Here is a 21,641-nt window from a genome sequence, read left to right as displayed (position 1 = left end):
TTTGGCCACTGAGTCCACACAAGTGAACCAGCCAATGGCAGAGACCAGTAACAACAAACAAGCTAAGAGGTTTCTCACTAGTTTCTTTTCCCTGCTTTATTCTTTTGAAGAACAATGCCTCCCCCAGTCAGATTCTTGTCTTTTGGGTTGTCCCCTGGGTCAGCTCACTGTCAGCCCACGGAGCCCCAGCCAGTCATCTCAGCAACCTAGCTAAAACTTCAGTCAACAGGGGCAAAATGATCCTTTGACATCGTGGAAAGCCACCACCAAGGGGCTGGGTACTGTCTGGCCTCATGAGCTGGGTGCCCAAAAGGACTGCCCAGCTCCAATTAGCTGGTCCACTGGTGGGACTCCTGTGCCCTGGGCCAGTCTCCCGATCTGTTTGTTCATGACCCTTAACCCAACTTTCAATGACACCCTTAACTTGACTTTCAATGACTAAGTCAATCAGATCACAATAGAAACCAGGGGGGTCCAGCCCTGGCTGAAATCTTGGCATTTTGGTCACTAGTAAGCAGTGACCTTACAGCTGAACCCCACCTCCTCTTTCTCTCTCTCCTCGCGGTATTATCTTTCTTTGGATTTTCCATGGAGTTTCAATGCTTAGCAGCTGGCTCCCTGGGTTTTATCATTTTACACGAATTTCCTCTTTGCCTAAGTCCTGCTCTCCCTCCGCCTCTGCCTCCCTCCACATTACTGTTTCTTCCTCCTCCTCCTCCTCCCTGTCTCCTTTCTGTAAACATTCCTGGAAATGCTTGTGCTCCTGATGAGAACTGAAGAAATCTGTCGAAGAGAGAGAGCTAGGAGAATTTACTAGTTAAAAGCAGAAGCTCTGGGAACTTCCCTGGCAGTCCAGTGGTTAAGACTCCACGGTCCCACCACAGAGGACATGGGTTAGATCCCTGTTCAGGGAACTGGGATCCCACATGCCACGCTGCGTGGCCAAAAAAAAAAGCAGATTCTTTGGTATCAGCTGTGAGTTTGAAGCCAAGATTTGCCACTTGGCAACTGTGTAAGTTTGGCCCTATGATCTAGCCACCCTGAACCTCAGTTTCCTCATCTTGACAACAGGTGTAACAATACTCATTTCATGGGGTCAAGGGTAACACTGTGTTATGTAAACTGTTTTGTAAGCAACTTGCCTAGCATACGGTATACTCTAAATAAAATTTAAGTTAACACAGTCTTTGTTCTATATCGTGGTTTAAATCAATAAGGTTCCAGCTGGGTTCCTTGAAGGTCTGAGGCTCTAAGACTTGCCAGGGATGGAGAGGTGTGTGGTGGATGGCAACAGGTTGAGCCCTACTTACTCTCCCACTTTCAAAACAGATCCTATTTTTTCTCTTTTTCATGTTGGGTCTCTGAAGAATATTCTGAAAAAAGGATTCCATTGCCGTGAAAAAAATTCTAGGACTGGCTTAAACTGATTTTTCACCTGTCCTTTTCCTAGTATTTTCCTCTTTGTGTTCATTCCAAAGACACTTAGAACCTACTAAATCATTGTTCCACTCCCTGTTGCTTCCTTGAACTTGAACCTCCCTCTGTCCATGAAAAATTGTAACTGACATTTCTATTCTGTAAAGAAGATATCGAGGAGTTTAGCCCACCCAGCAGACTTTCTTGGGAGTTTGTTTCACAGGCCTATCAGATAGTGAAAGACAGTTATTAGGTGCTTGGTTTCATTTGAAAAAAGCTGATTGCCCATTTTCTTTACCATTTGAGAAATGTGGTTACACCCTGAATTTCACACGAGAGCCTGTGGTTGTGAATTAAATCTGAAAAAGCGCTCTCCATACTAGGCAATGTTGTTTCACTACCTTAAAAAAAAAACTCTAAAAAAAAAAAAAAAATGACCTTACTGAAAACAGACCAGAAAGAAAAGTCACCTTTATGATCTGTAATTCCCTCCATGTTCCCTGGAGGTAGAGGCCCGAGTAACCTGATGCTCACAAATGCATTCAGGCTTCCAGGAGGTTCTAGGCTTCTGGCACATAAGCTCAGAGGCCTCCTTCTCCCGCCTTATCCGTTTTGCATGCCCCCATTTGCATCCCTTGTGTTTTGCCAAGAGAGGTAGGATGTTGCGGGTGCCTACAGAGGAAAGAATCCTACGTGGTTACTCGCCCCAGTGGTGAGCCCACATGAAGATGCATGTGGTTGATATGAACCACTCTAGGATTAATGTTCACTAAACATCATGTGTACAGACAGCACTGTGTGAGGACCCAGGAAACCAAGAGGCACATTTGATTGAAAGTTCAATGGTAGCAAAGTTCATGACAATATCATATATCAGTGTAGTCCCAGGGCCTAACACATTGCTGACACATAACAGACACTCAAGAAAGAGCCACTGAATGATGAATGAATGAATGAATGAATAAGAAAAAACAGCTTAGGAAAGAGCCATTCTCCCTTACCTCCCCTGCCTATTCCACAGTAGTTCACAGTGGGGCTGATGGCCTTTCTGCTTCCCCTCCAATCCATCCTTCCATGTTGCAGCAAGAGTGAGTCATCTGAAATATAAATAAAGTCTTGTCACTCCTGTGCTTCAAACCCTCCACCTAGGACTTAAAATATATTTTAACCAAAATCTTTGCCTTGGTCTACCAAGCCTGTGTGGTATGGTTCCTGGCTAGCTCAGTGACCTCATCTCCTTTCCTCCTATCCCCTTAATCTCTGAGCCACTCTGACCTATTGCCTGTTGCCTGGACAAACCAAGCTCAATCCTGCCTCAGGCCCTTTGTACTTGCTATTTCACTAGCCTGAAACACTCTTCCTCTAGATTTTTAAATGAAAAGATATTTTCTTGTCATTCAAACCTCATGTCAAATGATACTCCTCAGAGTGGCCTTTCTTGAGCACTCAATCTAAAGTAGCCACCTGTTGGGACTTCCCTGGTGGCGCAGTGGTTAAGAATCTGCCTGCCAATTCAGGGGACATGGGTTTGATCCCTGGTCCAGGAAGATCCTATGTGCCGCAGAGCAACTAAGTCCATGTGCCACAACTACTGAGCCTGCACTCTGGAGCCCACAAGCCACAACTACTGAGCCCGTGTGCCACAGCTACTGAAGCCCGCTCGCCTAGAGCCCATGCTCTGCAACTAAGAGTAACCCCCGCTCACCACAACTAGAGAAAGCCTGCGTGCAGCAACAAAGACCCAACACAGCCAAAAATAAATAAATAAATATTTTAAAAATTTTTAAATTAAAAAACAAAGTAGCCACCTGTTCATTCTCTATCACATCACCATTTTCTTTTTCTTCATAGCAATAAGCACTTGGAAATAGTTTCACTCATTTCTTTGTTTTCACAATTATTGTCAGTCTTGTGCTCTAAAATGCAAGCTCCTTCCATTGTGTGCACCACTGATAACTCTCCAATGCCTGGAACAGAATTGCACCTGCAGGTCCTGATGGATATTTTGAATGAATTAATAAATGCAGCCTTGGCATCCTGAGGGTTCTGGGCAACACCAAGTGAATTCTCCCAGGGGGCCAATGCATCAGAAACAGAAGATAGATGCCTCAAATAGAAGAGCCAAGAAGGAAGAAATATAAATGATAATAGCTAACATTTATAGAGCACTTACTATATGTCAGATAGTTTTCCAAGCCCTCAATATTTATCTTTTATAATTTTCACAACCATCCTTGGAGGTAGGTCAGAGTATTCCTATTTTATAGATAAGTAACTGGTACAAAGAGAGTAAACAACATATCCTCTGACAAAGGTGGAAAATGGAAGATCAAAGAAGCAAACCAAACTATGAACCACTACGCTACAATGCTTTTCTCAAACTGTCTTACTCAGAGCATACATGGGCTAACAGCCACCCTTGGGGAGAGACTGTAGGAGACAAGTAGAAATATGGAGCAAGTCATAACATCACTAATCATTAGAGAAATGCAAATCAAAACCACAACGAGGTATCACTTCACACTGGTCAGAATGGCCATCATCAATATGTCTACAAATTTGATTATGTTGTAGAGGGTGTGGAGAAAAGGGAACCCTCCTACACTGTTGGGAATGTAAATTGGTGCAGCCACTATGGAAAACAGTATGGAGATTCCTCAAAAAACTAAAAATAGAGTCACCATATGATCCAGCAATCCCTTTCCTGGGCATATATCCAGAAAAGATGAAACCTATAATTCTAAAAGATACATGCACCCTAATGTTCATAGCAGCATTATTTACAAATAGCCAAGATATGGAAACAACCTATGTGTCCATCAACAGATGAATGGATAAAGAAGATGTGGTATATATACACAATGGAATACTACTTAGCCATAAAAAAGAATGAAATAATGCCATTTGCAGCAACATGGATGCACCTAGAGATTATCATTCTAAGGGAAGTAAGTCAGACAGAGAAAGACAAATATCATATGCTATCACTTATATGTGGAATCTAAAAAAAATGATACAAATGAACTTATTTATAAAACAGAAACAGACTCACAGACATGGAGAACAAACTTATGGTTACCAAAGGGGAAAGGCAGGGGAGGAATAAATTAGGAGCTTGGGATTAACAGATACACACCATTATATTAAAAATAGATAAACAATAAGGTCCTACCATATAGCACAGGGAACTATATTGAATATCTTGTAATAATCTATAATGGAAGAGAATCTGAAAAAGAATGTACACATATATATATGTGTGTGTGTGTGTGTGTGTGTGTGTATATATATATATATATATAACTGAATCACTTGCTGTACACCTGAAACTAACACAACACTCTAAATCAACTATACTTCAATTTAAAAAAAAGGATTTGCCAATGAAAAAGAAAGAAAAATGAAATATGGAGTAAGGCAGGTATTGATATCAAAGTAAACACAGATGTACCTCCGGGCTGGCAAAGTCTAAAGCCATGAGTAAACCTAATGAATGGTCTCATGTTGATAGAAAATGCTCTGGAGTCTGCATTTAGCCCTTTGACCAAAAACATGCCTGGTAAAACTGCATGTCCACAGCTGTAGCAGTACCTGGGCAGTCTCTCTGCCACCACCCAGGCTTGTGTGGCCTATAGGCTGACAGCCTACAGACATGTTTTGCTTAATCCTCATGGTATGGCCTAAATAAACATTTTTAAAAATTATACATGTGGCCAACCTTTAAAATCAGGATACTTCACATTTAAGTTCAGATTTCTGGCTTCCATCAAAACATCACAAGAACTGGTAACACTAATCTTGGTTTTGCACCTGGCACGGTCAGCCAGAACTGAGTCACAGCTGTCCTTCTGGAAAGGAGCATGTGCATCCAGTTCACCACAGTCCCCATCACTCCCTAGTTTGTCTTTAATACTGAGTCGTATATTTCTGCCTACATGTATTCACTTACATGAGCCGTGTATACTCTAAGTGTTTGAGTTAATGATCCCTGGTGGGCATTTAACACCACACCCTGCACTGCTGGGACAGCTCTGACTGGCCTCCCAGCCTCCAGTCTTTACCTCTCCACAGACATGCTTCCCAGTGCCACCAGATCCCACATAACAGTTGGGGAAGGGATCAGCCACATAGCCATAATTCAAAACCAAGTTCATCCCTGGCACTGTGTTCTTGTCCTCCCCTCCCCACACTTTCCTCACCTTTAAAATGGGAGAATAATAACACCCACCTTGGATGGCCAAAAAGCGTTTTAAATACTAACAAATTCCATGGCACATATGCCATTCTGGGCATCATATATTATTATTATTATTATTTTTTTTTTTTTTGCGGTACACGGGCCTCTCACTCTTGTGGCCTCTCCCGTTGCGGAGCGCAGGCTCCGGACGCACAGCCTCAGCGGCCATGGCTCACGGGCCCAGCCGCTCCGTGGCATGTGGGATCTTCCCAGACCGGGGCATGAACCCATGTCCCCTGCATCTGCAGGCGGACTCTCAACTACTGCGCCACCAGGGAAGCCCGCATCATATCTTATTTATCTCTGTCTCTATTGTTCTTTTACCCAGAATGTTCAGCACTTTATTGAAAATAATAAGAGACACAAAGAAGCAAGAAAAACAAAATACCCTCCTGTCAAGAGATAAAATATGCAACAGAACCAGACCCAGAAATAACCTAGATGTTAGAAGCATCAGACGGGGACATTATAACTACTCTAATGAATACATTAAAGGACTTAGTATTAAAAAGGTGGACGAGGGCTTCCCTGGTGGCGCAGTGGTTGAGAGTCCACCTGCCGATGCAGGGGACACGGGTTCGTGCCCCGGTCTGGGAAGATCCCACATGCCGCGGAGCGGCTGGGCCCGTGAGCCATGGCCGCTGAGCCTGCGCGTCCGGAGCCTGTGCTCCGCAAAGGGAGAAGCCACAACAGTGAGAGGCCCGCGTACCGCAAAAAAATAAAAATATAAAAATATAAAAAATAAAATGGTGGACGAAATGTATGGATCATGGGGAATTTCAGCAAAGAGATGGAAGCTATTAAAAAAGGGTCAGATGGAAATGCTACACATGAAAACACAACATCAGAGACGAAGAACTGCCCAGGCAGGCTTGTCAACAAATGGGACACAGCAGAAGAAAGGATAAGTGAATTTGAAGATAGAGGTTATTTTTACAAATATGAAAAGAGAAGAACAGTCAGTGGAAAAACACCCAGGAGCTGTGAGACCATATCAAATTGCCTGACATAAATGAAACTGAGTGCCAGAAGAAGAGAGAGAATGGGGCAGATGAAGTATGTGAACAGATCATGGCCAATAAGAGAAACAGACAAATCAACAATTATAGTTGGAGATTTCAACTTTTTTCTTGCCAATAATTGATAGAAAAATTAGACAAAAATTATTAAATATAATATATATAGATAACTTGAACAATACTATCAAGCAACTTGACCTAATGTATAGAATACTTCATCTCAGAGAATTTACTTTCTTTTCAAATGTTCATGAAATATTCAAAAGTAGACCATATTCTGGGGCATAAAACTAATCTCAATAAATTTAAAAGGATTAAAAATACAGAAAGGTATATTTTCTGATGACAATGGTGGTCAACTATAAATCAGCAACAGAATGGCACCAAGAAAATTCTTAAGTATGTGGGTAATAAACAGAACACTTCTAAATAATCTACAGGTCAAAGAAGAAATAACAAGGGAAATTAAACATATGTTTAAATTGAAATGATAAGAAATCTTAAAAATTTGTAGGATCCAGCTAAAGCAGTGTTTAAAGAGGAATTGATGGTATTAAATGCTCATATTAGAAAAGAAGAAAGGTCTAAAATCAATTATCTAAGTTTCCACCTTATGAAACTAAAAAATTAAGAGCAAATTAAACCCAAAGTAAACTAAAAAATTAAGAGCAAATTAAACCCAAATAAAAGGAAGGAGATAATGAAGATAAGAGCAGAAAACATTGAAATAGAAAACAGAAATTAGTAAGCAAAACAATGAAACCAAAAAGTTGGTGCTTTGGAAAGATCAATAAAATTGGTAAACCTCTATATATACAGATCGAGAAAAAAGGACAGAGACCCCAATTACCAATGTTATGAATGAAGGAAGGACCGTCACAGCAGATCTATCAGATGTTAGGAAGGATAATATGAACAACTGCCTGACAATAAATTTGATAACATAGATGAAATAAACAAATTCCTTACTAAGACTCATTCAAGAAGAAAGTGAAAACTTGAGTGGCCTTATATCTATTAAAGAGATTGTATTCATAGTTAAAGTCCTTCCCACAAAGAAAAACTCCAGTTTTACTAGGGAATTCTACCTAACATTTAAAGAAGATACAGTATCAATTCTACATGAACTCTTTCAAAAAACAAAAGAGGAAAAAACACTTTCCAACTTGCTTTACCAGGTTGGCATTACCCTGACATTAACCACACAACCCAGCAATTCTATTCTGAGGAATTTACCCAAGGGAAATGAAAACGTACGTCCTCCCAAAGATTTATACAGGAATGTTTATTGTATCTTTATTCCTAAGAGCCCCAAACTGGAAGAAACACAAACGTCCATCAGTTGGTGAGTGGATAAAGAAATTGTGGCATATAGTGGAATACTACTCAACAATAAAAAGGAACAAACCAGTGATTCATTCAGAAACATGGATGAATCTCAAAAGCAATATTCTAAGTGAACAAAAAGACACAAAAGACTACGTACTGTATGATTCCATTTAAAAGACAGTCTAGAGAAGGCAAAGCATAGGGACAGAAAACAGATGAGTGGTTTCTAGGGGCTGGGAATGGGGAGGAGGGTTAACTGCCAAGAGGCAGGAAGAACCTTCTTGGGATGATAGAACTGTTCTGTCTTTTGATTGCGATAGCAGTTACTCAGCTGTATATATTTGTCAAAGCTCATCAAACTGTACACTTTAAAAGAGTGATTTTTATCCTATCTAAATTATACCTCAGCAAATTTTAAATCTCTTTAAGAATGTTACCATTAGGGGAGACTGGGTAAAAAGTACACAGGATTGTTCTGTAGCATTTTGTACAGGTGCATGTGAATCTACAACTATAACAAAATAAAAAATTTTAAATAATAAAAGTTTTTTAATTATAAGAGACTTTAAAATCTCTTTAAGAGAAGGAGGCAGCAGAAAACGTTACTTCTATGCATTAAAATAAAAAGAAAACGGTTTACACTATAAATCAGGGCTCAGAAAGAATGTAGATTACACCCCTAGGTAAAGAGTTCAAGGTAATTTACCCAAAGTCATATTCGTGCGAGAGAGGGCGATGGCGTCCCCCCCTGAGCTTGCTCAAGTTGCCATCAGAAAGCCACTGCCAGTTATGATTCAAAATGTTCCCAAAGATTAGAAGGAATCCTGCAATCCTCAACAACAAACTTCAGCTTGTGATCTTACCAAAAAAGCTCATGGTGACAGTCGTGCCAAGAATCAAAGTCAAACAGCAACCATTCCAAATCTCCCAGCTGTACTTTCCACCAGTAGAGAAGGCCAAGACAGGACAAGTGACCTTTGCCTAATGAGACACTGGTGAGCCACAAAAATACTTCCCCAAAAGTCCACGGGGGCATGAAGTGCTAGAGCTGTCCACAGCAGTTGGTGAAGTTCCTCTTTTGGGTTCCACATCTGCCTGGCAGACTTCCTCCATTTGGTCTGGCAGACCAGGTTCCAATAACCACAGGCTGGCATCACTATGGACCAAGCAGGGGATGAGGCATTCTGGGAGGAAGCAAAGGGGCAAACGGTCAAGGAGGGTCTGAACTTTGGTTTGGGGACAAGGCCCTCCATGCATTCCTCTAGAAGCTGGAACTTGACTTTCATCAGAGGACTTGAGGTTCATCCTGGCTTGGTTATTGTGGGACCTTGTGCAAATTCTTTAACCTCAGAATTCTCAACACTGATGGTCATAATACTTCATAAGAGAGATATTAAGATGTAATGAGGTCATGGTTATTCAAATGTTGGATTTCTCTTTTTCCCTAAGCCAGTGTTTCCCAAGGTGTTGCACCAAAGGGGTACATCAGAAAATTTGGGGTTATAATAGACTTTTTAATTTAATAAACTTAATTTAAAGGGTATTATAAAACTAGAACTAGCCCATCTACCTTGCTAAGATGAAATTAAGTTTAAAATGGAATCCAAGGGACTTCCCTGGTGGCACAGTGGTTAAGAATCCGCCTGCCACTGCAGGGGACACAGGTTCCGGCCCTGGCCCGGGAAGATCCCACATGCCGTGGAGCAACTAAGCCCGTGTGCCACAACCACTGATCCTGCGCTCTAGAGCCCGCAAGCCATAACTACTGAGCCCACGTGCTGCAACTACTGAGCCCGTGCACCTAGAGCCCATGCTCCACAACAAGAGAAGCCACCGCAATGAGAAGCCCACACACCGCAACCAAGAGTAGCCCCTGCTCACCGCAACTAGAGAAAGCCCACACACAGCAACGAAGACCCAACGCAGGCAAAAATAAATAAATAAATTTATTTTAAAAATAAAATAAAATAAAATGGAATCCAAGTGAAACCTATGTTAGAAATATATTAGGTTAATAATTTTTTAAATGTAGTAAGTAGATATAGCAGAAATTATAAAGATGATTAAAGGTTGAGAAATAATACTGCCAGGGCTCTGAATCTCATCCTTGGGTCTCCTGGAAGGAGCACTCGAGGGCTTTTACATTATATAACACAGAACTCTCTTTGTAAGAACCCAGGGACACATTGGGTCAGATGCAGTTGTACTTCTCCCAAGGATTTGCTTTGGTTTATCTCATGAACACTGCAAACTGTGTAATCAATTAGGTTTCCGTGTTTGCACTGACAAGAAAGCTTAAAGCCTAAACTGGGGACCAGTTATCATATAACGTATAGGACTGTATCATATTCACTGTTTATGAGCCTCACTCCTAACTCTTATTGTCATTTATTTTTTCAGTTCTCTTCTACGTTTAACTTATTGTCTTCCTATATTTTCATATCCTTTAAACCACCTTAAATCTTATTTGAAATAAAAGAGGAGATAAATTGTTAAATGTCCTAAGTTCTTTTTCTTTTCTTAAAGACGGCATAAGCAAAGTTTGTCCTTAAACTCCAGGGATTGTTCTTTCTGAATCTCTTGGTGTCCCTAGGTTAATATAGATTCAAGCGTGCTTTGATAAGAGTGAGACAATCAGCACTCAGTTTCATTTTGAAATCAGCCCTTGTCAAAAGTCATCCTTGTCAGTGTTACATCCCTGAGGTACAGTTATGACTGACTTCACACCTGGGTAACCCCACGGACCTTAAGTAAAATGGGAAATAGGTGCTGTGGTGGAATTGGGTTTCCTCCTTTTCCCTCAAAAGCCAAGCTTTTGCTGACAAAAAAACAAAAAACGAAAAACACAAGCTAAAATGATACCAAATTTGGCATCAGAGCACTCAGAATACCCACAGCAATGGAAAGTTACTTTATTCATAGTTTATACACTGAGTTTCCTAAAGTAGCAGACTTTTCCTGCCTGCATCTCCCTGTACCTACCAGTGTTTTCTCCAGTGTGAGAAATTTTGGATCAACTTTTCATATTTTTCAGTGTCTTCACTACATTATATTTTCTGAGCCTCATTTTCTTATCTATGAAATAAAGATAATCTCTATTCTACCTATTTCAACATGAAGTTACAATAAAACAAAATACACTACAATATTCTCCAGGACTCTCTTAGTTGCATGTGACAAAAATTCAATTCAGACTAGCTAAGGGCAAAAGATAGATGGGGGGTCGGGGGGTGGAGTGGGGGAGGAGATTATTTAGAAATTCATATTCATATGAAGATTGAATAACCAAATCAGTGCTTAATAGTGGATCTCAGAGACCTCTGGAATCAGAAACTTAAATGCCACCAAGACCCTCTCTGTATGTCTCATGTGTTTCATTCTGTAGGTCAACTTTATTCTTTCTTGAACTGTACTCATAGCTTCCATATCTCAAATCTCACAATGCACAAACCCACAGAGGAACTGAGACTTACTTTCTCTAGTCCCAAACTCAAAAACCCTACAAACAGATCTAACTGGCTAATCTTGGGTCAGCTACCCACCACTGAACTCATCAACTATGGCTGTAAGTTTGGGTATTAGGACTGGCTCATATCAGATCAAGTGCCTATCTGTGAGCCATTAAACACTATCTAGGACAAAGATCTTTAAAAAGATGAAGCTCCCACTCAAGTCACATTTTTTAAATTAGCGTAGAGAAAGAAGAGAAGAGATATGGAGAAAGATAGACTGTTATGGGCAGAAAAAAAAATAAGAGAGAATTACTAAAGAGTGTTTAGGAAATCAGGATTATGAGACAAACATATGGTTTTCAAGTCACCCAGGACTTCAAGACTCATATCAAGTGCCACCTGCTCTAAGAAACCTCTCCTGATAATTACTGCCAATTATGAAACCCTTCCCTCACTGGCCTACCCATTATGTTTATGTGAAATACAACTTCCACTAATTATATTTAATTTCTCATTTGAGTATATACTACATTAAATTGCCTTCTAGCACATTGACTATTTTAAATTTTGTCTTCTCTGCTTGATTATTCCCTGATGATAGAAATTGGCTGTTTCTTGCTGATGCAGTCATAATGATTGGTGTTAACTTATTATTGCTCCCAGGAAAGATATTTGCATTTTAACTGGGGTCTGCCACATGCGAAGTCTGAACCCAAAGGAGTAGTTATAATGTTGGGAATGTTACACGTACAACAGGACATCTCTGGCAGTCTAACCTAGAGCCCAAATGCTGTCAAATCATATATAACCACCACCATATTACTACATTTATCATCATCATGCTGTCATCATCAATTTTGGTTTGTTGATAAACTTAACGGCAGTTATACATCCAGGACGTACTATCTGGAGATGGGGAGGGGCGGGCAGCACTGCATTATGGTTAAGATCATGGCCTCTGGAGCCAAGCAGACCTGAATTTGGTCTAAGTTCTGCCACTTAGTTGTGTGACTAAAGTCAAATTACATCACACTAGTGAACATCGGTTCCTCACTATAAAGTGCGTACAACAATAGTACCTACCTCAAGGAGTTGTTTTCAGAATTAATAAATGAGATAAGATGTCTAAAGCCCCTGGTACCTGGGAGTGTACCTGGTACATAGAAAGTGCTCAATAAATGGTAGTATTTCATTAAAGTTCTAATTCAAATGATGTGTCCCATTCCCGCATAAACATATATATTCGTCAAGATACACCATACACACACACATACACACACACACAAAAGATATATGACACAACTCTTAGTTGGAGAATGCAATAATTTCATCTAAACTCTATGTGGAAGGGGCTACAGAATCACAATAGTATATTCAAGTATATTCCTACATAAACTCTAAAATCTTCTGCCAGGACATAGGACTGCAATTATCTTATAAAACTTTATTAAATTTATTAAAGTTGTTTAATTCAGACTTCCTACTAAGTCCCACACACAGACATATATAACACAACTATTCCTGCCCCCATCCCCTGGAGGGTAGCATGGACTCACAGCATACTTTATATGGACAAGAAACTAACCTTTTCTTGGTCACGCTACTGAAATTTTGAGGTGGTTTTTTTATTGTAGCATAACCTATCTTTACCTGACTAATAAAAGACTTCTTAATTTTTTCCCCAGTGTGCACTTAAAACTGCCCTTCCAGAACTTCCTCTCCCCATGCTTCAGATCTTTACTTGCTGCTTTCTCCATTGAAACACACCTCTCCTATATCCCATGCCTTCAGGGACAATGAATTCTATGTGAATTCCTGCTGACTTGTTAAAGCTACAGAAGCATAAAAATGTTATCCTTTCCAAGAAACATACTTATAATTTAGCTAGAGCCAAATGCAACAAAATGTCTTATCCCAAAGGAGTGAATTTTTAATAGCATGGAAGTCTAAAGAGAAAGAAATTTAAACATGTTAAGACATTTCTGACTATTATATTAAAAATGTCTCATTATAATTTTATACTTCATAAGGAACTTGTATATTCAGAATCTCAGGGCAACATTATTATCCCCATTATACAAATAAAGGAACGGGGGCTAAGAAAGTTTCATTTGATTGCTCAAGTTCACATGGCTGATAAATGATAGATTCAGAAATATTTAATCCAGATCTTTTAATCCAGATCTACTCCAAGCACAGATTCCATTCATTCAATGAATAACTGTATATTATCTACTATATCCCAGACACTGTTCTAGACTTTGGAGATACAGCAGTAAATAAAACAGAAAAAAAAATCTCCGATCTCACAGAGCTTACATTCTAGAGAGGGGAGATGAGGAGAGCCAAACAAAACAAAACAAAAAAAACACATAAATTTATTTGGTGTCAGTTGGCAAAAGGCATAATGAAGAAAAATAAACAATGGTAAGAGGACAGAGTATGCTAGAGGGTGCTATCTTATACAGGTAGTCACAGAAGGTCTTTATGAAAAGGTACATTTCAACAGAGACCCAAATGAAGGAAAGCAGCAAGCCAGGCATCTATTTGAAGTATAGGCTTTCCAGATATGGAGGGCAGCAAGTGCAAAGGCCCTGAGACAAGAGTGTATCTGATGTTTCCAAGGAACAGTAGGAGGGCCAATCTGGGATGGATACAGGAGTGAGTAAACGATAGGAGATGAAACCAGTGAGGAAGTAGAAGGCAGATCATGGAGGGACAAGTGGGCCAATGCAAGGATTCTGGCTTTCTCCTGAATGAAATAAGAAGCCTTTGGAATACTTTGAACAAAAGGGAGACTGGGCACTCTGATAGGAACTGGTGATGTAACAACAGATAACCAATAATAATTAATTAATTTGGGGGCACCAATTAAGATCAAGCTTATTGGGAAACTTATAATCTTAAGACCCTTATATTAAGAAAGAAGAAAGACTGAAAAAAGTCAATGATCTATGCTTCCATTTCAAGAAGTTAGACATGAAATAACAAATTAAACCCAAAGAAAGTGGGAGGGAAAAAAAATGGTAAGAGTAGAAAGTAATTGAATAAAAAACTTATCCCTAGTGAGACAAATTGAGATCAAAGAGAAGACACAAATAACGAATATCAGAAATGAAAAGGGCATCACTCTAGATATTTTAGACATTAAAAAGATCATAAGGGACAATATATTGAAACATATTTCTAAATTCCAAATTTTTGAAGAAATAATCAAATTCCTAAAAAAATATAAATTATCAGAACTGACACAAGAAGAAAGAGAAAATTAAAATAATACTATAACCATAAAATAAATTAATTACATAATTTAAAATCTTCCCAAAAGAAAACTGTAAGCCCAGATAGCGTAACTGATGAGTTTTACCAAACATATAAAGAAGAAATCATGTCAGACTTTACAATAAATAAAATGGAACCCTCATCAACTGGTTTGGAGGCCACCATAGCCTTGACACCAAAAACTGAGGAGGGTATTCTGAGGAAGGAAAATTACAGACTAATCTTACCCATGAACACTGATACATCAAAGCCAGCAATATGTAAAGAACAATGTATCACAATCAAGTAGAGTTTATTCCAGGAATGTAAAGTTGAGTTGACATTTATAAACCTATACATGTAATTTACCATATTAAAAGAGTAAGCAGGGCTTCCCTGGTGGCGCAGTGGTTGAGAATCCTCCTGCCGATGCAAGGGGTATAGGTTCATGCCCCGGTCTGGGAAGATCCCACATGCCACGGAGCAGCTAGGCCCGTGAGTCATGGCTGCTGAGCCTGCACGTCCGGAGCCTGTGCTCCGCAATGGGAGAGGCCACAACAGTGAGAGGCCTGTGTACCACAAAAAAAAAAAAAAAAAAAAAAAGAGTAAGCAGAAAAATCATGATTATCTCAAGAAAGAAGGGAAAAATGTTGAGTACTTCGAAGAGGAGAAAAATGTTCATTCATCATATTTTTCATATGGGTAATGTCGCCTATTTCATTTCTAATTTTATTTATTTGAGTCCTCATTGTTTTTCTTCGTAAATCTAGCTACTGGTTTTATCTATTTTATCTTTTCAAAAAAACAGCTCTTAGTTTCATTTATCTTTTCTATTGTCTTTTTAGTCTCTCACTTATTTCCACTCAGATCTTTGTTATTTCATTCCTTCTGCAAACTTTGGGCTTAGTTTGCTCTTCTTTTTCTAGTTTCTTAAGGTGTAAAGTAAGATTATTTCTTTGAGATCTTTCTTTTTACTTAATGTAGGTGTCTATCACTATATACCTCCATCTTAGAGCTTTAGCAAAAGCAACAAAAGAAAAAATAGATAAATTGAACTTTATCAAAATTTAAAACTTTTGTGCCTTGAAGGACACCATCAAGAAAGTAAAAAGGCATTCCCTGGTGGCGCAGTGGTTAAGAATCCGCCTGCCAATGCAGGGGACACGGGTTCGAGCCCTGGTCCGGGAAGATCCCACATGCCGCGGAGCAACTAAGCCCGTATGCCACAACTACTGAGCCTGTGCTCTAGAGCCCGCGAGCCACAACTACTGAAGTCCGTGCGCCTAGAGCCTGTGCTCTGCAACAAGAGAAGCCCCCGCTCGCCACAACTAGAGAAAGCCCGTGTGCAGCAACAAAGACCCAAAGCAGCCAAAAATAAAATATAAATAAATAAGAAAGTAAAAAGACAACCCACAGAATGAGAAAAATATTCATAGATCACATACCTGATAAGGAATTAGTATCTAGAATACGTAAAGAACACATATATCTACATAATAGAAAGACAAATAATCCAATTAACAAATGGGCAAAGGATCTGAATAGACATTTCTACAAGAAAGGTATTAAATGGCCACTAAACACATGAAAAGACACTCCATATCATTAGTCATTGGGGAAATGCAAATCAAAACCACAATGAGATACCACATCACACCCACTAAAGATGGCCAGAATCAAAAAGTCGGGTAAACAACAAGTGTCGGTAAGACTGTAGAGAAATTGGAACCCTCATACACGGCTGATGGGGATGTAAAATGGTATAGCCACTTTGGAAAACAGTCTGGCAGTTCCTCAAATGATCAAGCATCGAGTTACCATATGACCCAGCAATTCCAACCCTAGGTAACAACCCCAAGAGATATTAAAACATATGTCCACACAGAAACTTGCATACAAATGTCATAGCAGAATTATTCATAGCAGCAAAAAGGTGGAAACAACCCAAATATCCATCAACAGACAAAAGGATAAACCAAATGTGATACAATCATACAATGGAATATTATTTGTGCATAAGAAGGAATGAAGCACTGACATATGCTATATATGGATGAAGCTTGTAAACAAAAGAAGAAAAGAAGCTAGTCACAAAAGACCACATATTATATGTTTCCATTTGTATGAAATGTCCAGAATTGAAACCTACAGAAACAGAAAGTAGATGAGTGGTTGCATAGGGAAGCAACCAGGTTATTAGGAGCATAACAGCTAAAGAATATGGGGTTCATCTCAAGTTGATGAAAAGGTTCTAAAGTTGACTATGGAGATGATTGCCCATACGTGAATGTACTAAAAATCATTTAATTGTACACTTTAAATGGGAGAATTGTATGGTATGCGAATTACAGTTCAATAGAGCTATGTCTTAAAAAAGGAAAAAAAGGAAAAAAGGAAAAAACATTAGATTTCAAGGACTGAGTACAAAAAGGAATGTAAGGTATCTCATTAATTAATTAAAGGTCTTCGTTGCTGTGCACGGGCTTTCTCTAGTTGTGGCAAGAGGGGGCTACTCTTCGTTGCAGTGCGCAGGCTTCTCATTGTGGGTTTCTCTTGTTGTAGAGCACAGGCTCTAGGCATGTGGGTTTCAGTAGTTGTGACACACAGGCTCAGTAGTTGTGGTTCACGGGCTCTAGAGTGCAGGCTCAGTAGTTGTGGCACATGGGCTTAGTTACTCTGCGGCATGTGGGACCTTCCCAGACCAGGGCTCAACCCCGTGTCTCCTGCATTGGCAGGTGGATTCTTTTTTTTTTTTTTTTTTTTTTTGTGGTATGTGGGCCTCTCACTGTTGTGGCCTTTCCCGTTGCGGAGCACAGGCTCCGGACGCGCAGGCTCAGCGGCCATAGCTCACGGGCCCAGCCGCTCCGCGGCACGTGGGATCCTCCCAGACCGGGGCACGAACCCACGTCCCCTGCATCGGCAGGCGGACTCTCAACCTCTGCGCCACCAGGGAAGCCCCAGGTGGATTCTTAACCACTGTGCCACCAGGGAAGTCCCTCATTAATTAATTTTAACATTGATTATATTTTGAGATGATAATGTTCCAAGTTGATAAAATATATTATTAAAATTAATTTCATTTGTTTCTTTTCACTTTTTTTAAACATGACTACATGAAAATTCAAAATGACATATGTGACCCACATTATATTTCTATTGGATGGTGCTGTTTTAGAGATCTTACTTAAAAGACAAACTCTCTGAGCCTCAATTTCCTCATTCTTTATGAAGCAGTTATAATAGTACTGACCTCAGAGGGCTGTGGCAGGGATTAAATGAGATAATGGTTTTAGAGAATTTAGCATGTGAACCTTAGCTCTTATTATAAATGCTGAGTCTTTTTATCAAGGAAGCCCCTGGGTATTACCGAATACAGCCATCATATCAAAAACCTCTAGCAGAAACTTTGAATTTATTTTACTATCATAAACTTATTTTTAGAACTAAAATGGATCTTAGAAACTACCGCATCCAAGGATCGCCCATTGTCATCTTGCAGATTTATTGTTTAGACGACACCATGGTTTTTAGAAATTGGATCTGAATATCTTTATTGTGAGACTGTGCTCTCCACTTGGCCACAGGCCCAACCACTCCCAATTCCCTTGGCAGAGCCTTACATTTGGGTCACCTCTTTGGTGCTGAAGGCATTTGAGTTTGGACTTCGTCTTCAACTGGTCCAAGCCCCTCACTTATCTGCTGAAGAAACGGCAGCCCATGGAGGAGGACACTCAGCTGGTAGGGGCAGAACCAGGACTATAATTCAGTCTGCAGAGAGCCAGGCCAGCACCTCCTCCATACACACCAATGTGTGGAAGATCCTGACTGAGGGGGCAGGAACACAAGATGTCCAGCTGTTGTTAGAACATGCAACCCTTGGAGGCCTTGGTGGGACTGTGAGTTGCTCTTTAGTTTACCACTGGAGCAAATCAATCATTGTAGGTTATGATAACTTTACTGGAGACCAGTGGGTCATCCTGGTGGGGAGAGAGAGAAGATGGTACCTGGAAATCAGTACTTCCAAATAGCCTGGTCTAAGATGCCCCAAATCCAGCCCTCAGTAAATCTGCCAACTAGCCCTCCCTGCAGCATTATTTCCTTCCTCACATTTGTTTAGCAAATCAAACTTAACAAAGCTCAATCATTTGATTCCCAGAGTAAACCCACTGAGAAAAAGGTGACCTGGAATAATTATTTCCATTTTATTTTTGAGGAGACTGGACCAACAAGAGGTCAGATATTGTAGCACGAAGCAAGGACCCAAAGATTTCCCAAAGTTCACTCCATGCATATTTTGTTTTTACCATATCCAAATGCCACCTGCACTATTCCATTTTGTGGGGTTTTTTTAAAAAATGGGCACTTACTAATTTTCTTAAGTCAATTGATACTGAGAAGAAATTTTACTTCATTACCTGAAATAGAAAACCAGCATCACTTGCCAAAAATAGATTAATAAATACAATGTAAAATTCTAATTAGAAACTGTTGCCTGGAGAACTTTTAAAAGTCCCAATGCCCAGGCCGTACCCCGGGACATACTAAAACAGAATTCCAGTGGAGGGAGGAGAAGACCAGGCAAACGTAACTTTTAAAGCTCTTTTCAAGAAATAGCAGTGTGAGCCAAGGATGAGACCCTCTAGAATTGATACTTCTGCCTTCTAAAACCTCTGCACCTGAGGCCCACTCTCTGTTAAAGAGATCCACAAGTGGTGGAGAGGCATTAAAGACACATCTAGCCCCAAACTGAAACCTCCTCCTCGATGCCTTCAGAAAAACTTTGAAATGGAAAAAAGTTCTCATTTGTGATTTGTAACTGTTTAATGGGTTGTTCCCTTACAGTCTAAAATCACCTCACATAGCACTTGCCCTTTGGAAAACACGGGACCAGAAGACCCCAGGTGGTCTGGTTTCTATTTCTGTGCACATTCCACTCCCACTTGCCAGCCAAAGACTCCATCAAGGTAATTCTGGAGAACCCCTACTCACCTCTGTGTGTTCTCCAGGAGGGACTCCAAATGACTGCACTTACATCACACTTTCAGGCCCATCTTTCTATTTCAAAATGAATCCGTCTAGCGGTTCACATTAGAAAATCTTAAGGCAAAACCACATCTCTGTCTTCTTTCATTTCCTCCCAAGAAGCCCCTCATTTTCACCCAGGAATGTCTGGCCCTGGAGATGATTTAAGTCAGCTGTGCCCTTTTGGATCTTAAACGGAAGTTTCAGCAGGAGAGATGGTGCAGAAAGCCACAAGACTCGCAGAGGGGCTTCTGCTATTCAGTTTCTTTTTCTCCCTTCATCTCTGAGCACACACAAGCACTCAGTGACAGCCTGTCCTGATCAAGGGATGAGTCTAGAATGAAAGCTGGACTTCTGAGTGGAGACTCCTGATCTCCAAGACACTTCCTCTTCTGGCCTGGGCAGCACCCCTAGAACTGGGTACCTGGCTGCACAGACTCAAGTTTGCAGAGCTGCCCCCAGAGGACAGCATGGCCTCAAGAGCAGGCAGCTTGGTTCACAAACAGAAAATTGAACAAAGCTCTGATCTCCTCACTCCCTATATTTAAAACTCAAATGCTGACACACTACCACCAGCTGAACCGTTCTCTCCTATTTCCCTTAGAGCCTATGACCCAGCCTCCAGGTCTCCTCCCTGATTCTCTACCTGAAAGCTGTAAAGCTCCTGCTATGTCTGTAAGTCTAAAATGTCCTTCTGCTCCATCCTCACCTGTCCAAAGCCCACCCACCCTCAAGGCTGATTGCAAATGTCACCTCCTCCATGAAGCCTGAGATGACTTCTCCAGCCAAATAATAATAATAATAGAATTAATAATAATAAAATTAATATTAATAGCTAGCATTTATCAAGTGCTTGCTATTGGCAGGCACTAAGCTAAGAGCTCACATGTTTGATCTTGACCAAATCATACACTAGACAGTATCTCATTATCCCTGTCCTGCCATTTTCTATCTCTATGACATCTGTCAAGTTACTTTGTCTCTCTATGCCTCATTTTCCTCAGACATCAGTGGGATTATAATGTATCTTCCTCATAAGGTTGTTGTAACAATAAAATAAATTAATGCACATAAAGCATGACACATGGTTTTTACTCATTAAGTAGCATTAGTTCTTGTAAGAACATTACAAGAAGTAAATAATAATGCGTTAGTATTATCCTCATTTTACAGGTGAGGAAAGCAAGGCACAGACAGTTTAGGGTAAACAGCCCACGTTCAGGGAAGAGCAAGAATTTTACTTCTCTCTCTCGTCCTAAATTGGGCTTTGCTCATAGTGCTCAACTGTTCTTGTCAATTATTTGCATACCTGTCTGCTGTCATCTTTCCAGCTTCATTGTTTCACTTTTCCTCCTGTGGACACTAAACTCCAGGGTAGAACAAATGGGTGTCTCCTGGACACTGGGCCCCTGCATTTTCCTAGCCCTCCCCGACTGACCCTCTTTCTTCTCCTCGTAACAGTACAGCCTCTCCTTCAAATCTACTGTGACTCCTCCTCCTTCATGTAATCTTGCCTTCAACCTCCCAAGTGGGAGTGGTCTCTCCACTCCTTCTGTTCCCCTAGTGGTTCATTTGGACTTTGAGCCTTCTCTCATCCTGTCCTGTTTAATAGACATCTGAGCCCTTGGCTTATTTCCACCGCTAAACTGTAAGCTCCTTATGAAAAAGGATTAGGGACTTCCCTGGTGGTGCAGTGGTTAAGACTCCATGATCCCAATGCAGGGGGCCGGCCAGGGTTCGATCCCTGATCAGGGAACTAGATCTCACATGCATGCCACAACTAAGAGTTCACATGCCACAACTAAGGAGCCAGTTAGCCGCAACTAAGGAGCCCACCTGCCGTAACTAAGACCCAGCACAACCAAATAAATAAATAAATAAAATTTTTTTAAAGAAAAAGAAAAG

The sequence above is a fragment of the Hyperoodon ampullatus genome, assembly GCF_949752795.1.
Source record: "Hyperoodon ampullatus genome assembly, chromosome: 4".
Lineage (NCBI taxonomy): Eukaryota > Metazoa > Chordata > Mammalia > Artiodactyla > Ziphiidae > Hyperoodon > Hyperoodon ampullatus.
The sequence above is the reverse complement of the archived record's forward strand: the minus strand, read 5'-3'. Positions refer to the sequence as shown.